This window comes from Crocodylus siamensis, chromosome 7 (genome assembly GCF_052110815.1).
Source record: "Crocodylus siamensis isolate JL-2025a chromosome 7, ASM5211081v1, whole genome shotgun sequence".
Classification (NCBI taxonomy): Eukaryota; Metazoa; Chordata; order Crocodylia; family Crocodylidae; genus Crocodylus; species Crocodylus siamensis.
In genome coordinates, this window is record NC_143401.1 from 63,195,674 (window position 1) to 63,208,388 (window position 12,715).

A 12,715-nucleotide genomic window follows, 5' to 3' on the forward strand; every position below is an offset into this window, starting at 1 on the left:
CACTGGGACAGGACAGGCAGACAAAACAGTAACCGCTTAGGGCTTTTTGAAGCTAATCAACAGGTCAGCTGGTAAGCTATTTAAGAAGAGTTTGAACTAGTGGAGAGAGACTATTGTTTTGCTGATGGATTGATAAACGCTGTTATCAGCCCCCTGCTGCCTTGTTTGTTTGCAGCAAATTGACAGGCAGTATAAAGAAGTGGGGGGGAGATTGAAAACCTCCGTATCATCAACAGATATATGCACTGCACCCCCTTCCCCCCACCCCCCATGCCTCTGAGTGCTAGCAGGGGGCTGGGGTCTGAAAACACTCCCACCCCTTGATAAGCTAGCAGGGAAAAGCCTGGGACCATGCAGGCAGACCTCCCTAATCAAAGCATCCTGCCGGGGCCTGGCCACAATCTCCCTCAGCTCAGCACTCTGCAAGGGAAGGGAAGGCTGCTCTAGTACCGCCTGGCTTCTAGCCTGAGACACTGCAGGCACATGCCTAAATTTCCTCTGTCCAGAGAAAATGTCTATCCAGTTACCAGCAGGTTCAGCCTAGCCAGGTTAGACTAACCTGCAAAGGTTAAATCAAATCAGGCTCAGGCTTTTTGAATGTTTGTCCCTAGCCCAGGAAACAGGAAGTGGTGCCCTTCTTTAAAAAATGGCTAAAAGCAGGACCGTGGGAATTACAGAGTGATTAGCCTGACTTTAATACCCAAGAAGTCACTGGAACATATTATAAGTCAAAGTACAACCATCTGGAGGAGGAAAGTCTGATCATGAGCAGTCATCATGGATTTGCTAAAAATAAATTATGCCAAGTAAATTTGATTGGTCTCTTCAATAAATCCAAAGAGGATGATTGAAGGTAATGCAGTGGACTTTGACCTCAGTGGGACAGTGTACTTAGACTTAAGTAAGGCAAATCCTACACACCCTTTTCATAAAGAAATTGGAGAAAGGCAAATAGACAACTGTCTCAATAGTTGCAAACAAAGGGTAATTATAAATGGCAGGAGGTTGTGAGTGGAACCCCACAGGTGTCTGTCCAGAGTCTGATGCTGTTCAATGTATATAATAAAATATTTGGATACTGGGTTAGAGAATTTCCAGAGCAACTTCATAGACAACATGAAGCTTAGAAGGACTGCAAACACACTGGTTCACAATTCAGAAGGATCTTGATAGACTGGAAAGCTAGACTAGAACCAACAGGATAAAGTTCTGTGCTGACTAACATGATATGCTATATTCAGGAAGAATAACCGAACCCAAAATACAAAATGGGTGACAGCTGGCTAGAAGGCACCACTTCAGAGAAAACTTAAGGTCTGGATAGACCATAGGTTCAATATGAGTCTGTAGTGCCATGCAACTGTAAGATAGGTGAATACAGTTTTACGCTCTCTCAAGAGGAGCATCAGGTGCAAGACACAGGAGGTGATAGTGACGCTTTACTTGGTGCTAGTTAAGCCACATCTAGAGTGTTGTTTTTAGTTTTTCTCCACTTCCTTTTTAAAAACCATGGGTCCAAAATGTGAGTCACAAAAAAAAGATAGGAGGCTTGGAAGGCAAGCCAGACAAGGAGAAGCTGAACAGGACCTCGGTAGTCCTGAGCACTGGAAATGGGTGAGCACCAAGCTCAAGAGCAGGAAAGTGAAGCAGAGTTGTACAACCAGCTTGGTTATGAGGGAAGATGGAAGTCGCTGGGATAGAATTCACAGAATGACAGAAGGGGGAGATCTAACTCTCCAGCTGGCATATGTCAAGATTGCAAAGATATATACCATGAAGCCCTATCACATGGCCCACAGTGCTGCCTGTGGGTATGACTGGACCCACACACCTCATGTGGCATGTGAGGTTGGTCTGCTGCATACTGCCCACAGGAAAGGCAGGGCCAGGGCAAGATGTGCCACCAACTGCCCTTGGGGCCAATCTGGGGCACACGCTGCACACAGCACTCATGCCGAACAGCTTTGCATGCTGGATCAAGTATGCAGAGCTGGTCGATGGGCCTGATGCAGCCTGAGGACCAGCCCAACCCCACACAACCAGCCTGAAAATTTTGACACCCTAATGTATATGAAATATGAAATTGTGTTTACAGTCTCCAAATTACAATGCAGAATGATCCTGGTTTCCACGTGGGACCTCAAAGGAATTTTCCCCCCTCCTGTTGATACAGATAGAGGGGTCTTTTTCACTTTTCTTGGAAGCACTCGGTGTTATCTGCAGCCAAGGCTGGGGATTTGGACTGCAGTGTACAAACATGCCTGCTAGGACTAAAATAAAACCTGGAGGTTCCTAGTTAGAGGTCTTGCTCCTCTGCTTAGAAGCAGACCAATTGCCATGTTTAGGATCAAGAAGGATTTTTACCCCATGGTCAGACTGACAGGAACTGTAGGTGTTTATGCTTTCCTCTACTGCAGAGGAGTTGGAAGCCTGGCTCTCATCCTTGGATCTCTCAAGTGTATTTTAAATGTACTGCTTACTGCCCTTGCAGCAGCAGGACAGCAACAGTGTCCTCATCCCACTACCTGGGTTTAGGTGTTCCTGGTGTTTGGGGGCACTATGCCTGGTAGTTGTACAAGAGAGCTCATGCAATTTGAAGAACAGGTCAGACAAACACCTGCAAGATGGTTTTGACAGTTACAATCCTGCCTGGAGCAGGTGGTTGCAATAAATGACCTCCTGAGGTTCCTTCCTGCCCTACCTTTTTGTGATTCAGTGTCAACAGATGATTCCTTGCTGTGAAGTTATACCCTAGAACAGGGGTTCCCCAAGTTTTTGTGCCACAGCCTGGCAAACCGTGGCCTGGAGGTGGACATGACCCACCAAACCATGGCCTAGCAGTTACAGCCTACTGCAGCTGGAATTTCCAGCTGGAAGACAGGTGTGGATACTCCCACCCCCAGGCAGGGGGGTGGGCCAAACCCTGTGCTGCTGTAGGCCCTGAGGAAAGAGCAGCAGCCTTTTTGCCCAGTTCTGGGAGGCCATGGTTTGCCAGTCTGCAGCTATTTCTGGTCTGGCAGCCGACTGTGCTGCAGACCAGCAGCCGACCTGCTGTGGGCCGGGGATTGAGAGCCCCTGCCCTAGAATACTTACCTGCTAAACTAGTTACAAACTTGGGAATCAGTCTTTGGGAGATTCCAGAGAACCAAGGTAAGCCAAACAGTATTAGCATAATAGATGCATAGGGTTATGTTCAGAATAAAGCAGCAAATCAGTAACCAAAGAAATAAGTTAGCACAGTAGAAAACTATAACAGACTATGGTTATTTCTATTTTAAATGTGTCCATGTTGTTATAGTGTATGCCTCAGTTTATCTCATTAGCCTGCACACAGGGAATGAAAGGTTAAGTCCCAGAACCGCTGACACACAGGAGGAGATGCGATGGATCCCTAACACCCACTGAATGAATAACTTCATTGAAATATCAATGAGTGTGGGATTAGTGGTGACTCCAGAGAAGCTGATTGAGATAAACGGATAATAGGAGAGCAGGCTAGGCAGTAGGGTTTCAGCTCCTGGATGGAGTGCCAGAAAACAGAGCGGTATGGAGGGCTCCTGGATGGGAAACTGAGTAACGCTGGGGTGCTCAAGGCTCTGAAGGCTGACGGGACAAAATCTCTGGCTGAGCAGCCTTTGTTTCAATAATTGCTTTTTATTGAGCTCTCTGCTTTTATGCCTGAAATTTCAGGTCATTATCGCTCATTGGGGATAGAAAATGCTAAGTCCCTCTCTCAAGCGTTGAACTGGAAGCTAGCTCCTTGAGCCAGGGTCATGAAACAACCAGGAAGGGGCAGGGACCAAAAGGCCAGGTTCTCAGACCAGGAAGGGCCCTACCTGACCCTAGAAGCCACTCCTGGGCTGGCCTCAATAAAGGAGCACTCTCACAACCCAGACAAGGCCTCAGTGTTCCAGAGCAAACACTTCCCTGGGGAACCACTATGACAAAAGCAACCTACATGAATTTAAAGAAAACTGGACTCCATTTCTAGACCCATTTGGATAAAAACTGTTGGACTCCAAGGAATTAAAAGAGTCTCTCCATTCCTTACTCTTTTTTGCTACATCTCTTTGCCCCTCTATGCCCCTCCCATCCCTGCCATCTCTTGCTTTCTTATTGTAACCCCTATCTTACATGTGGCACCACAGCCCTGGTACTGCAGCTTTGACAAACTGTAAAGTTACACAGTTCTTTTAGAACTGCCTCAAAGAACATGGCACTGGAGACATTTATACTTATCCATTAAAAAAAAACCACTAAATGTTAGCAAAAAATACTTAGATCCAGGACTTTATCTGAAGAAAAGCTATTTACAACAAGTTACAATTAAATTTTTGTAAATCAGATCTTATTTAAAATATAGCCATGTTTTTATATCTTGTGACTAGCTTGCTGCTTTTACAGCTGTTAAAGCTTGATAAGAACAGGCAATTCTTTTTACCTTCTTTGCAACAGAACATTTGCATGTCTGCCAAACTAACTGGAGACAACAAAAACCAAGCATCATGAAACTAGTAAGTACTTTATGACCAGCTTACCCAGGGTTGTTTATGAACTGCTAATTTCAAATAGATATACAAACAGGCTGAGAAATCAAGTTTCAATTTAAAAATATTTTATTACTGTGCTGGTGTCAATTTACTACTGATTGCAGCTACCAGTGGTAATTATTGACCATTGTGGCTTTGTAATTAACCCCTTTACTGTGTAGTTCACAGATGCTTTGAATCACTTAATTCAATTATTTGAGTCTTTTCTTCCCTTCATTATGACTTTAAGAAAAGCACAATGGTATATAAAAATGAATATGTCAAGGGAGCATATTCATTCAAGCTTTTAGGGGGAAAAATCACAGTGGGAAGTATTTCATTTTCAAGTCAGGAAGAGATGGGACACAAACTCAAGCAGCACAGCTTTGCCTGTAATATGATCATTAAGGAGTATTACTAAAGTATTACTATATTCTTTACATTTTCTTCCTAAATATGACTTTCAAAAAGAAATAAAAACTGGAATGGTCTTTAGAAGGAGAGAAATACACGTCCATTCTTTCTTTCTGCCACCTCACTCCCCATCCCCTCCTCCCCCAAAAACCCAACCAACCAAACAAAAGACCCAAACCAAACAAACAAGCAAAAAAGTCCTCAAGGCGCAAGGAAAGGTTATGGAGCACCAGATTTGTTCTCTCCTGCAAAAGACGAGGTTTTCTGGCTGATAAACTGAGCTCCAGCTCATAAAAGCTCATGCAGTATGAATTTACTTAGTCTATAAGGTACAAATTTACCCTGCCTTCTGAGTAGATAAAGTGTTGTAGCCTGCTACTCCCACAACAGGCTGAATAGCCACAGGAAATCAGGTTTGAAACAAGAAACCTTTGGACATCTATGTCCCCATCAAGCTATTTCCCTTCTCTCCCATTTTAAGAGCATGACTCAAACAAAATAAAGGAGCCAATAGAAACACGGCAAGCTAGGTTCCCAGGCTTTTGCTATATTCCCAGAGGAAACAACACAAATTATCACAGCCCTGGCTGTGTTAGCATCTGCAGCTTTTCCCACTGAGTAATGAGTCCTTCCTACAGAGGGGGCTTCAAAGAATTGCCATGGTAGGGCAAGCCACTAGAAAGATCAACTGATCTCTCAGTAAGCAGAATAAGCCAATGAGTATATTACAACTTTGCACTGCTGAATGATGGTGCTCACATGTAATCTTTCCACAAAGGTTTAACTTACAACATGCTTTTTGATAACATTTGTTTTCAGTTAAATGCTGTTAGGGAAATATGCTTCCAACTAAGATTCTCCCCCACTGCCTCCCAAAATCGGCAGAGGGAAGGCAGCAGAGGTGGCAGGGGTACAGACGGCCCCGGTTGCCGGATGGGCAGAGACGGAGGCTATTTACCATAGTATAGGGTCCTAATTTCTTTGGAAGCGCAAGATTTGGCCCTCCAATCTTAATTTTAACTTCAATTTTATGGGGTTTTCTGTTAAATACGTTCTAGTTTTCATCTATATTTTAAATTCTTTTACTTAAACTGGCAACTTATATACCCTTGCACACCAACAAATGGTGAATACAGTGTCAAGGTCATATCTCTTGTTAACATAATAGTAATGTTGGGGGTGGGGGGAAGGAAAAAATGAAGGAAGGAAGGATTCTGCTTATTCTGAGCAAAACCTGTTATCTAACTTTCCTGCAAAAGAAGAGAGGACTTGTAAAGCTAAATAAACAATATGATACTTTTCCAGTTTGAACATGTCAGCAAAACCAAAATTATAGAGTTTATACAAGATGCTTGAAAAAATAAAATTTCTAGATATTTGTTTAACACTAGAACATTTGTTTCAGTAGATTCAATGGATTTTTCCCTTTGCTTATGCTTACCTAGAGACATTTGAGGCCAGCCTGGATACTCAAAAGGGAACTCCCACCAGAAAATGAATAGCATTTGGAGACTTTCCACTTAGACTTCATGGACATTGCATATAAATGCACCCTTCTCCAATTGTGAGCAATTTGTACTAAAGTACTGTATTGATTTTCCCTTCTCCCAAGCATATTTGGGATAAGTTCAAAAAGTCTGTTGTATTCTCCAATCAGTTAAACAAAATGGATACTCTTTGTCCATCTCACAAACCTTGTCTATATCAAAAGCTAGTTTTGCATGACTGTATTACTGCTGGGGCAGAAAACAGCAGATAGCACTGTTAGACAAAGACAGGGTAAATTTGCACCTTTATAGACTAACTAAATCAGCAAAAGCTTTCATAAATAATGGGCTTACCAAAGAGCCAGGAACTCCCTCTGTCATGATGCCAATCCCAGACCACTCCATGGTACAATAGCAAAGGAACCAGATAAACTCTTAAAGCAGCTACTCCTGGAACTGTCAAAGGATTCAATCTTCCACTTCCCAGAAGCCCAAGCAGACAACTTTTACTTATTACTCAAGATATACCTACAGAAGAACAGCATGGCCATTAGCACATATATGGACCCATAATATGCCAACATATTTATGACAGACCTTGAAGTCTGCTTCCTCTGTGACTGCCCTCTCATCCTCCTGGTATATCTAAGATACATTCAAATGAAGACAGCCAGATTCAGACACCTCCCCAACACCAACCCTAAGACAAGGGCAACAGAACTCCTTTGGTTGGTACCTGCAACCCCTGGTCTCAGATACATTTTTAAGGACCAAAGATGATCATCTCAAGGTAGCCATAGGGGATAAATCTTTCCAAGCTTACATGCAGCCCCACATTCCCAAACAATATCTTTCCATCAATGGACAACCTAACTCCTTTCCTCACCAGGGCACCAGACCTTGCTCTAGACCCAAATGCCAGCTGTGCCCTCATCAACCACATCATCACTGAACTAAATAACAAATATCCTAATAGCTAAGATTAAACTACCTGCATCTCTACCAACGTTATACGCACCATCACCTGCTTACAATGCCCCTCTGTTGTCTATATTGGACAGATAGGAGATTCCCTAGATGTAAGAATGAATGAACAGAAATCTCATGTTAATATCAGAAAGGGACAAGCCTGTGGCAGAACACTGGAGCCTTCTCTGGACTTTCCATTGCTGACCTCAGGGGGCTGTTCTTAGCACACACACACAAAAACTTGAAAAAATAAACTTGAATGGGAAATTACAGAACAGAAATTCATACACAGATGGGGTTGTGTTAAGTGTGGTTTAAACTACGGACTACAGATTTTTATCCCAGTACCTGGATTCCTTTTTATGAGCCCTATGTTCCTTGATGCATTAACTGTTTTGTTTTTCCTCTCTCTCCTACCCACCTTACCAATCCCAAGAGTCCCTCTCCTTTCTCTACCCTTTGTATTCAAATCACAGCTTTCTGCTTAGGAGCAATGCTTCTTGCAGTCCCTTCACAGTAAGCCCTCTGCTTATAAAAGCTCAACTCTATAGACTAAATCAGAGACAGAGGTACAAATCTACCCTGTCATCTGCCTGATCAGACTAACATGTGAATGTTATACAAAGTTTTTCATTGTTATGATGAAGCACAATTTGCCATCCTTAAAGGCAAAGGAAAAACAAAACATTTTCCTGATGGATATTCTTTAATGTGAGCTGCAAGGGAGCATCTCCTCTTCCTTTACCTCTTAATCTGCATCAATTTTTAATAAGAAGCCACATTTGGGCCAATATCAGTAGAAAAAAGGTTACTTAAAAATTGTTTGTGCCCACCACCAATTCAGGATGGATGTTTCCAGTCATTACAGTACTAGTTTCTTCTGGGCAGTTTAAAGGTGTGATGATGGTTATATTGTCTAAACTTTTGTCGCTGCAGCATTTAGGCTTTGTGTGAAAGGAGCCTGACAACTTTCCACCTACAAATGGTGGATCAAATGTTTCTTTCATAGTGACTAAAACTGTGTTCCATCATGAGGAACTATGATGGCAACTGTCTTTGGCAAACCCACAATTAATTTTTATTTCACCCATTTGTCAGAGGAAGTGCAGAAAACTGATAGTACTCATCTTTTCTGAATACTGGCTTCCTTGGAGAGCTAGGAAAACCATGTGACTACTTATAAATCTGAAGTTCTTTACATGTGCTGTACTGAGAATATTGTTTTTGGCAGCTGGATTAGCCTGGTGCTTCTCTGTTGAATAGCAAGCCCCACTGCTTTAGAGTTAGTTCACCCTGCAGGCACCTGTTCCAGCCAGTAGTTACATTATGACATCTTGTCACCTGGGTGGGTATGGATAAAAATATGCTCCTATCCTCGAGCTGGTGTCAGAATTACTGTTACATCTCAGAAAAGTTTGAAGATAGTATGCCAGGCATGACTTGGTGTGTTTGACAATGAAAGCAGTAAGTGGTTGTAACCAGGTTATAAAAACAATAGCCTTCCTCCTAACAAGTGCATGGATGCTTGTGCCATAGTGCTTACATCAAGGCTTATAAGAGGAACTTCATATGTCCAGAGGTCCAGTTTCTGGAGGATGGAAGGAGTTGCCCTGTTTAGATTCCCTTTTCTGAGGTGGTAGGATTCCTGAAATTTACAGTTTATGGAAGCCTAAAGAATAAAAATCAGATAATTGAAAACTTTCTTTTATAAGTACTAATAGTAGTTATGGCTCACCAATAAGAGAACACCAGTCCTACTCCAAATGATTGTTTGAGAGTATAATTAAGAGAAGGGATTTGCTCCTGAAAAAGCAAACTTTTTTCTCTCTATATCAAAAAGACTGCAGTTTTGGATACAGAGGAACCAACAGGGCTTTGAAGCAGATTGTCCAATTCAAGCTAATCCATTAATTAAAAGGAGCATATAACCCAAAACATCATTTTTACCAAACACACCACTGTGCATTTTGCATGCTTTGTGTATTTTGCATGCTTTCTCATCACTAGAAAAACAAAGCAATTTCCACCTTGAGCTATATAGATTAAAATGCTAGAAGAATGGAAGGTGGAAACAAATCATTCTTTTAATACCCACAAGTGAATTTTTTGTGCGAGCTAAACCTACAGAGAGTACCACTTGCGATTCTTGCACTTTGCTTCTATACAGGATGGATTTATTTTCTCCAGTACTATGGTTGTCCCCAAGATTTCTTTGCAATGATAATATGCTTTTGTTCTATTTCCCCTTGCAGCTTTCTGTTTATAGGGAATTCAAACAAAGAAAATTTAGCAAATACACAGACTTTTTTTGACCATGTCATTAATTTATGGGACATCAGATTTTATATTATATAATATGGCCAAATTCTTACTTCAGCTACACGCTGGACATTATAGTCCAGTACAACAAAATCATTGCATACCTGAACAAAATAGTAGTATTTATGATAGGATAGGCACCTTCTATGAAATAGATAAACAAAGCTCTCTATTTTTTTAAAAGAGGCCCAGTGTAGGTTTTAAGTGAAGTGTAGTTGTTGTTGAAGTTAAAAAGAATTCTCCAGATAGGTCTAGATAAAAAAATAGGTAAGTCATATTTTAAGCCATATTCTGGACTTGAGTCCTTTGAATCTTGTAAACAAATGTAGTTTGTGTAGATAGTGTCTGCGCTGCAGTGACCTAGTTATCTGGTCAAAGGGCTGCATAGAGCTGAAAGATAGACTGAGTTAAAGTTTAACCTGCAGGGACTGTAAACCAACCTGAGGCTGCTGAACCTTTGGAGTTTGATATGATGATTAGAGAATAACCAGAGTGACACGTCGCAAACTCCCCATAATCAAGAAGAACTTTTCCAGGTGACGATCTCTGAAATTGCTCAGGTAGAGTACGCGTTTGTTTTTTCCACTCTAAGTTTATAAATGAGGCAATAGTATTTTTTGACGTTTTGTTAAAGGATGCTTTCATCACTCTGTGTTCTCATAGGATTTGTAGGGATTGCCTGAAATACAGCTCTTGCTGCAAAAAAACAACTTCGTTTGTGCACAGCACTATGGACATAAATTGTGATCCCAACTTCTACAATTCTCAGGGTTTTTTGCTTAATTTCTAAAAATGTCTGATTTAGAGATGAGCATTCTGGAAAGGTCATGAGTACTGGACATGCCAGGCTATGGTAGATTGCTGTCTAGCATAGCTAGCAGCAAAGGGCTACAGCAGACAACAGCTAGACACAGTTTTTAACTGTTGATTGGATTTCATGCAAACTCTCCTTCCTAAAAGCACAAAGATGATGTCCTCAATTTTAGCAACCCTCAGAAGGCACGATACGACATTCAAGCAACAGCTTGCCTAACATTTCTGTATGGACAGTGGTGAGTGGATGCCTCTTAAATGAATGTAAGTGACCAACCATGCTTTATTGAGAAATGAGATTGACAGAGGAAAGGAGACTTTAGACAATTTGCTTTTGATTTGTTAAAACACAACTTTCCATAGCTAATCATTAGATACATGATGATATCTGGTATCAGCCTGTGTACACCTCCTGTTGTTTTCTCAATATTCCTTTTCCCTGCAGAAAGAGTTAATCTGTTTGAGGCAGTCACTTCTCTTAGACATCTGTTTCATATACAATACCCAGTCAAAACAGCAATACTTTGAATGTTTAATATATTATGATCCAAGTAGTTTCCTCCTTCACTTCCCTGCTTCCAAATACACACATCTTGAATGGCTACATATATGGGGCTGTGGATGACTTTAAAAGTCTATTTAATTTTAAAGCATTTTTTGAGTTTAACAACCAAGAGAAATGGGTTTATATTCAGAAACTGTTGTATTCTAAGTTCATTCTTAGGAGGATATTTGAATTCTGGCTTCAAGGCAAAGAAACCTAAAAAGCTGAAACAATTGGAGATGAATAAATGTTTAACTGTATGGCCTAAGAAACTCATCGTTAAAAGCTCCAGGCACAAGTCTTTTAAAAAAGTAAATAAGATAAGTAAGCAAGCTAAACATTTTTGCACACGCTGTTTACAAGAGAAGTATTAATACAATGAACTCAGTACAGTGGAACCACCATGTGTATTTACTGCTCTTTTGAACAGTCTGGATGTGGTTTAGCTCTAAGACATATGCTTTACTACCTCCACACATACCAAGCCGTAACTATTTCTAGTGGGACTGTTCAAAGTAAAACAAGGCAATGTAGAAGTGGCATCATTGGACCCTACTGTTGCACTGCTAGAACAGGACCCATTTCTGGACCCAAACACATACAGCCAAAGTGTAAGTACACTAAGTTATCCTAACATTTTCCCAGGACTGATCTCAATGAACCTAGAAAAGAACAGATACATTTATTCTCTTCAAAAGAATTGGGAAACATTTATTTTAGAAAGAAATAGAAAACATTACCAAGGTATTAAGGGAGAAACATATGCTTAAAATTCTAGTTGATAATATAAAAACCAAATAAGTACTAAAAGAATTACATGTTTTCCTTCATTAAGAGGTGAAAATTTAATGACTAGAACTCACTCAAGATGTTAATTTCATAAGTGTTTGTGCTCTGGGGACAATTACAAAAGAACTTTCATTAAACTTCAGTGACTCAATATATTCAAACAAGAAATGATATTGATCTACACAGGATAAACATAATTTTGTTATCCTATTCATGGAAACAGTAACTAGGTTTCTCAGAAGAAAATTGCTAACATGGAAGCCTGAATGAAAAAAGCAGCTCGGAAGAGTAGCATCAGAAATGTATGTTTTCACTGAAGTAGAAAAATCATTTGCAGGTATCAGTTAACTGCATTACTGATCTTAGCATAAAACATATGTTGCTACATGAGTATTTGGACATTGAGACCCTAATAATACACAGCGTATGACAGAAAGATCTTACAGTCTTTCTCCCTGTTCAGGCACTCAAAAGCCAGATGATGGGCTAAATTCCAGGTCTTGTTCAGTATTTTCAGGGACATTCAAATGCCTATTAACTGGGCTCAGTAAGAATTATGTAGCATTGTGCATCCTGTAGTACACTCGCTTTTCTCATTCTCTAAACTAATGACTTCATCCACCAAAACAGGCATTTCTGTGGCACAAGAAGAGCTGAACAACACTTTAGGAAAGCAAGAATAAAAAACATGACTGTCAGTATTAAAATGATTTCTTATCAACAGTAGCATGATAGGTGGTGAGCAAGGCACGAGCACCCCATACTGCCTAAGGATGGGACAGATTGCTGGAATGGAGCTTGGGGGGAAGGGAGGTCTCACCCTCCTGACCCAGTTCCCCTGCCCTCCACCC

At 40.9% G+C, this 12,715-nt stretch overlaps 1 protein-coding gene across 3 annotated transcripts in view; it reads left to right on the forward strand.

Moving 5' to 3' along the window:
* The first annotated feature begins 10,219 nt into the window (after window positions 1-10,219).
* Window positions 10,220-12,715, forward strand: part of A1CF (APOBEC1 complementation factor) — a 66,831-nt gene continuing 64,335 nt past the window's right edge. For all 3 annotated transcript variants that reach the window (XM_090057905.1, XM_090057906.1, XM_090057907.1), the window contains exon 1: window positions 10,220-10,278. The gene's annotated coding sequence lies outside the window, so the exon portion shown is untranslated. The remainder of the gene's footprint in view (window positions 10,279-12,715) is intronic.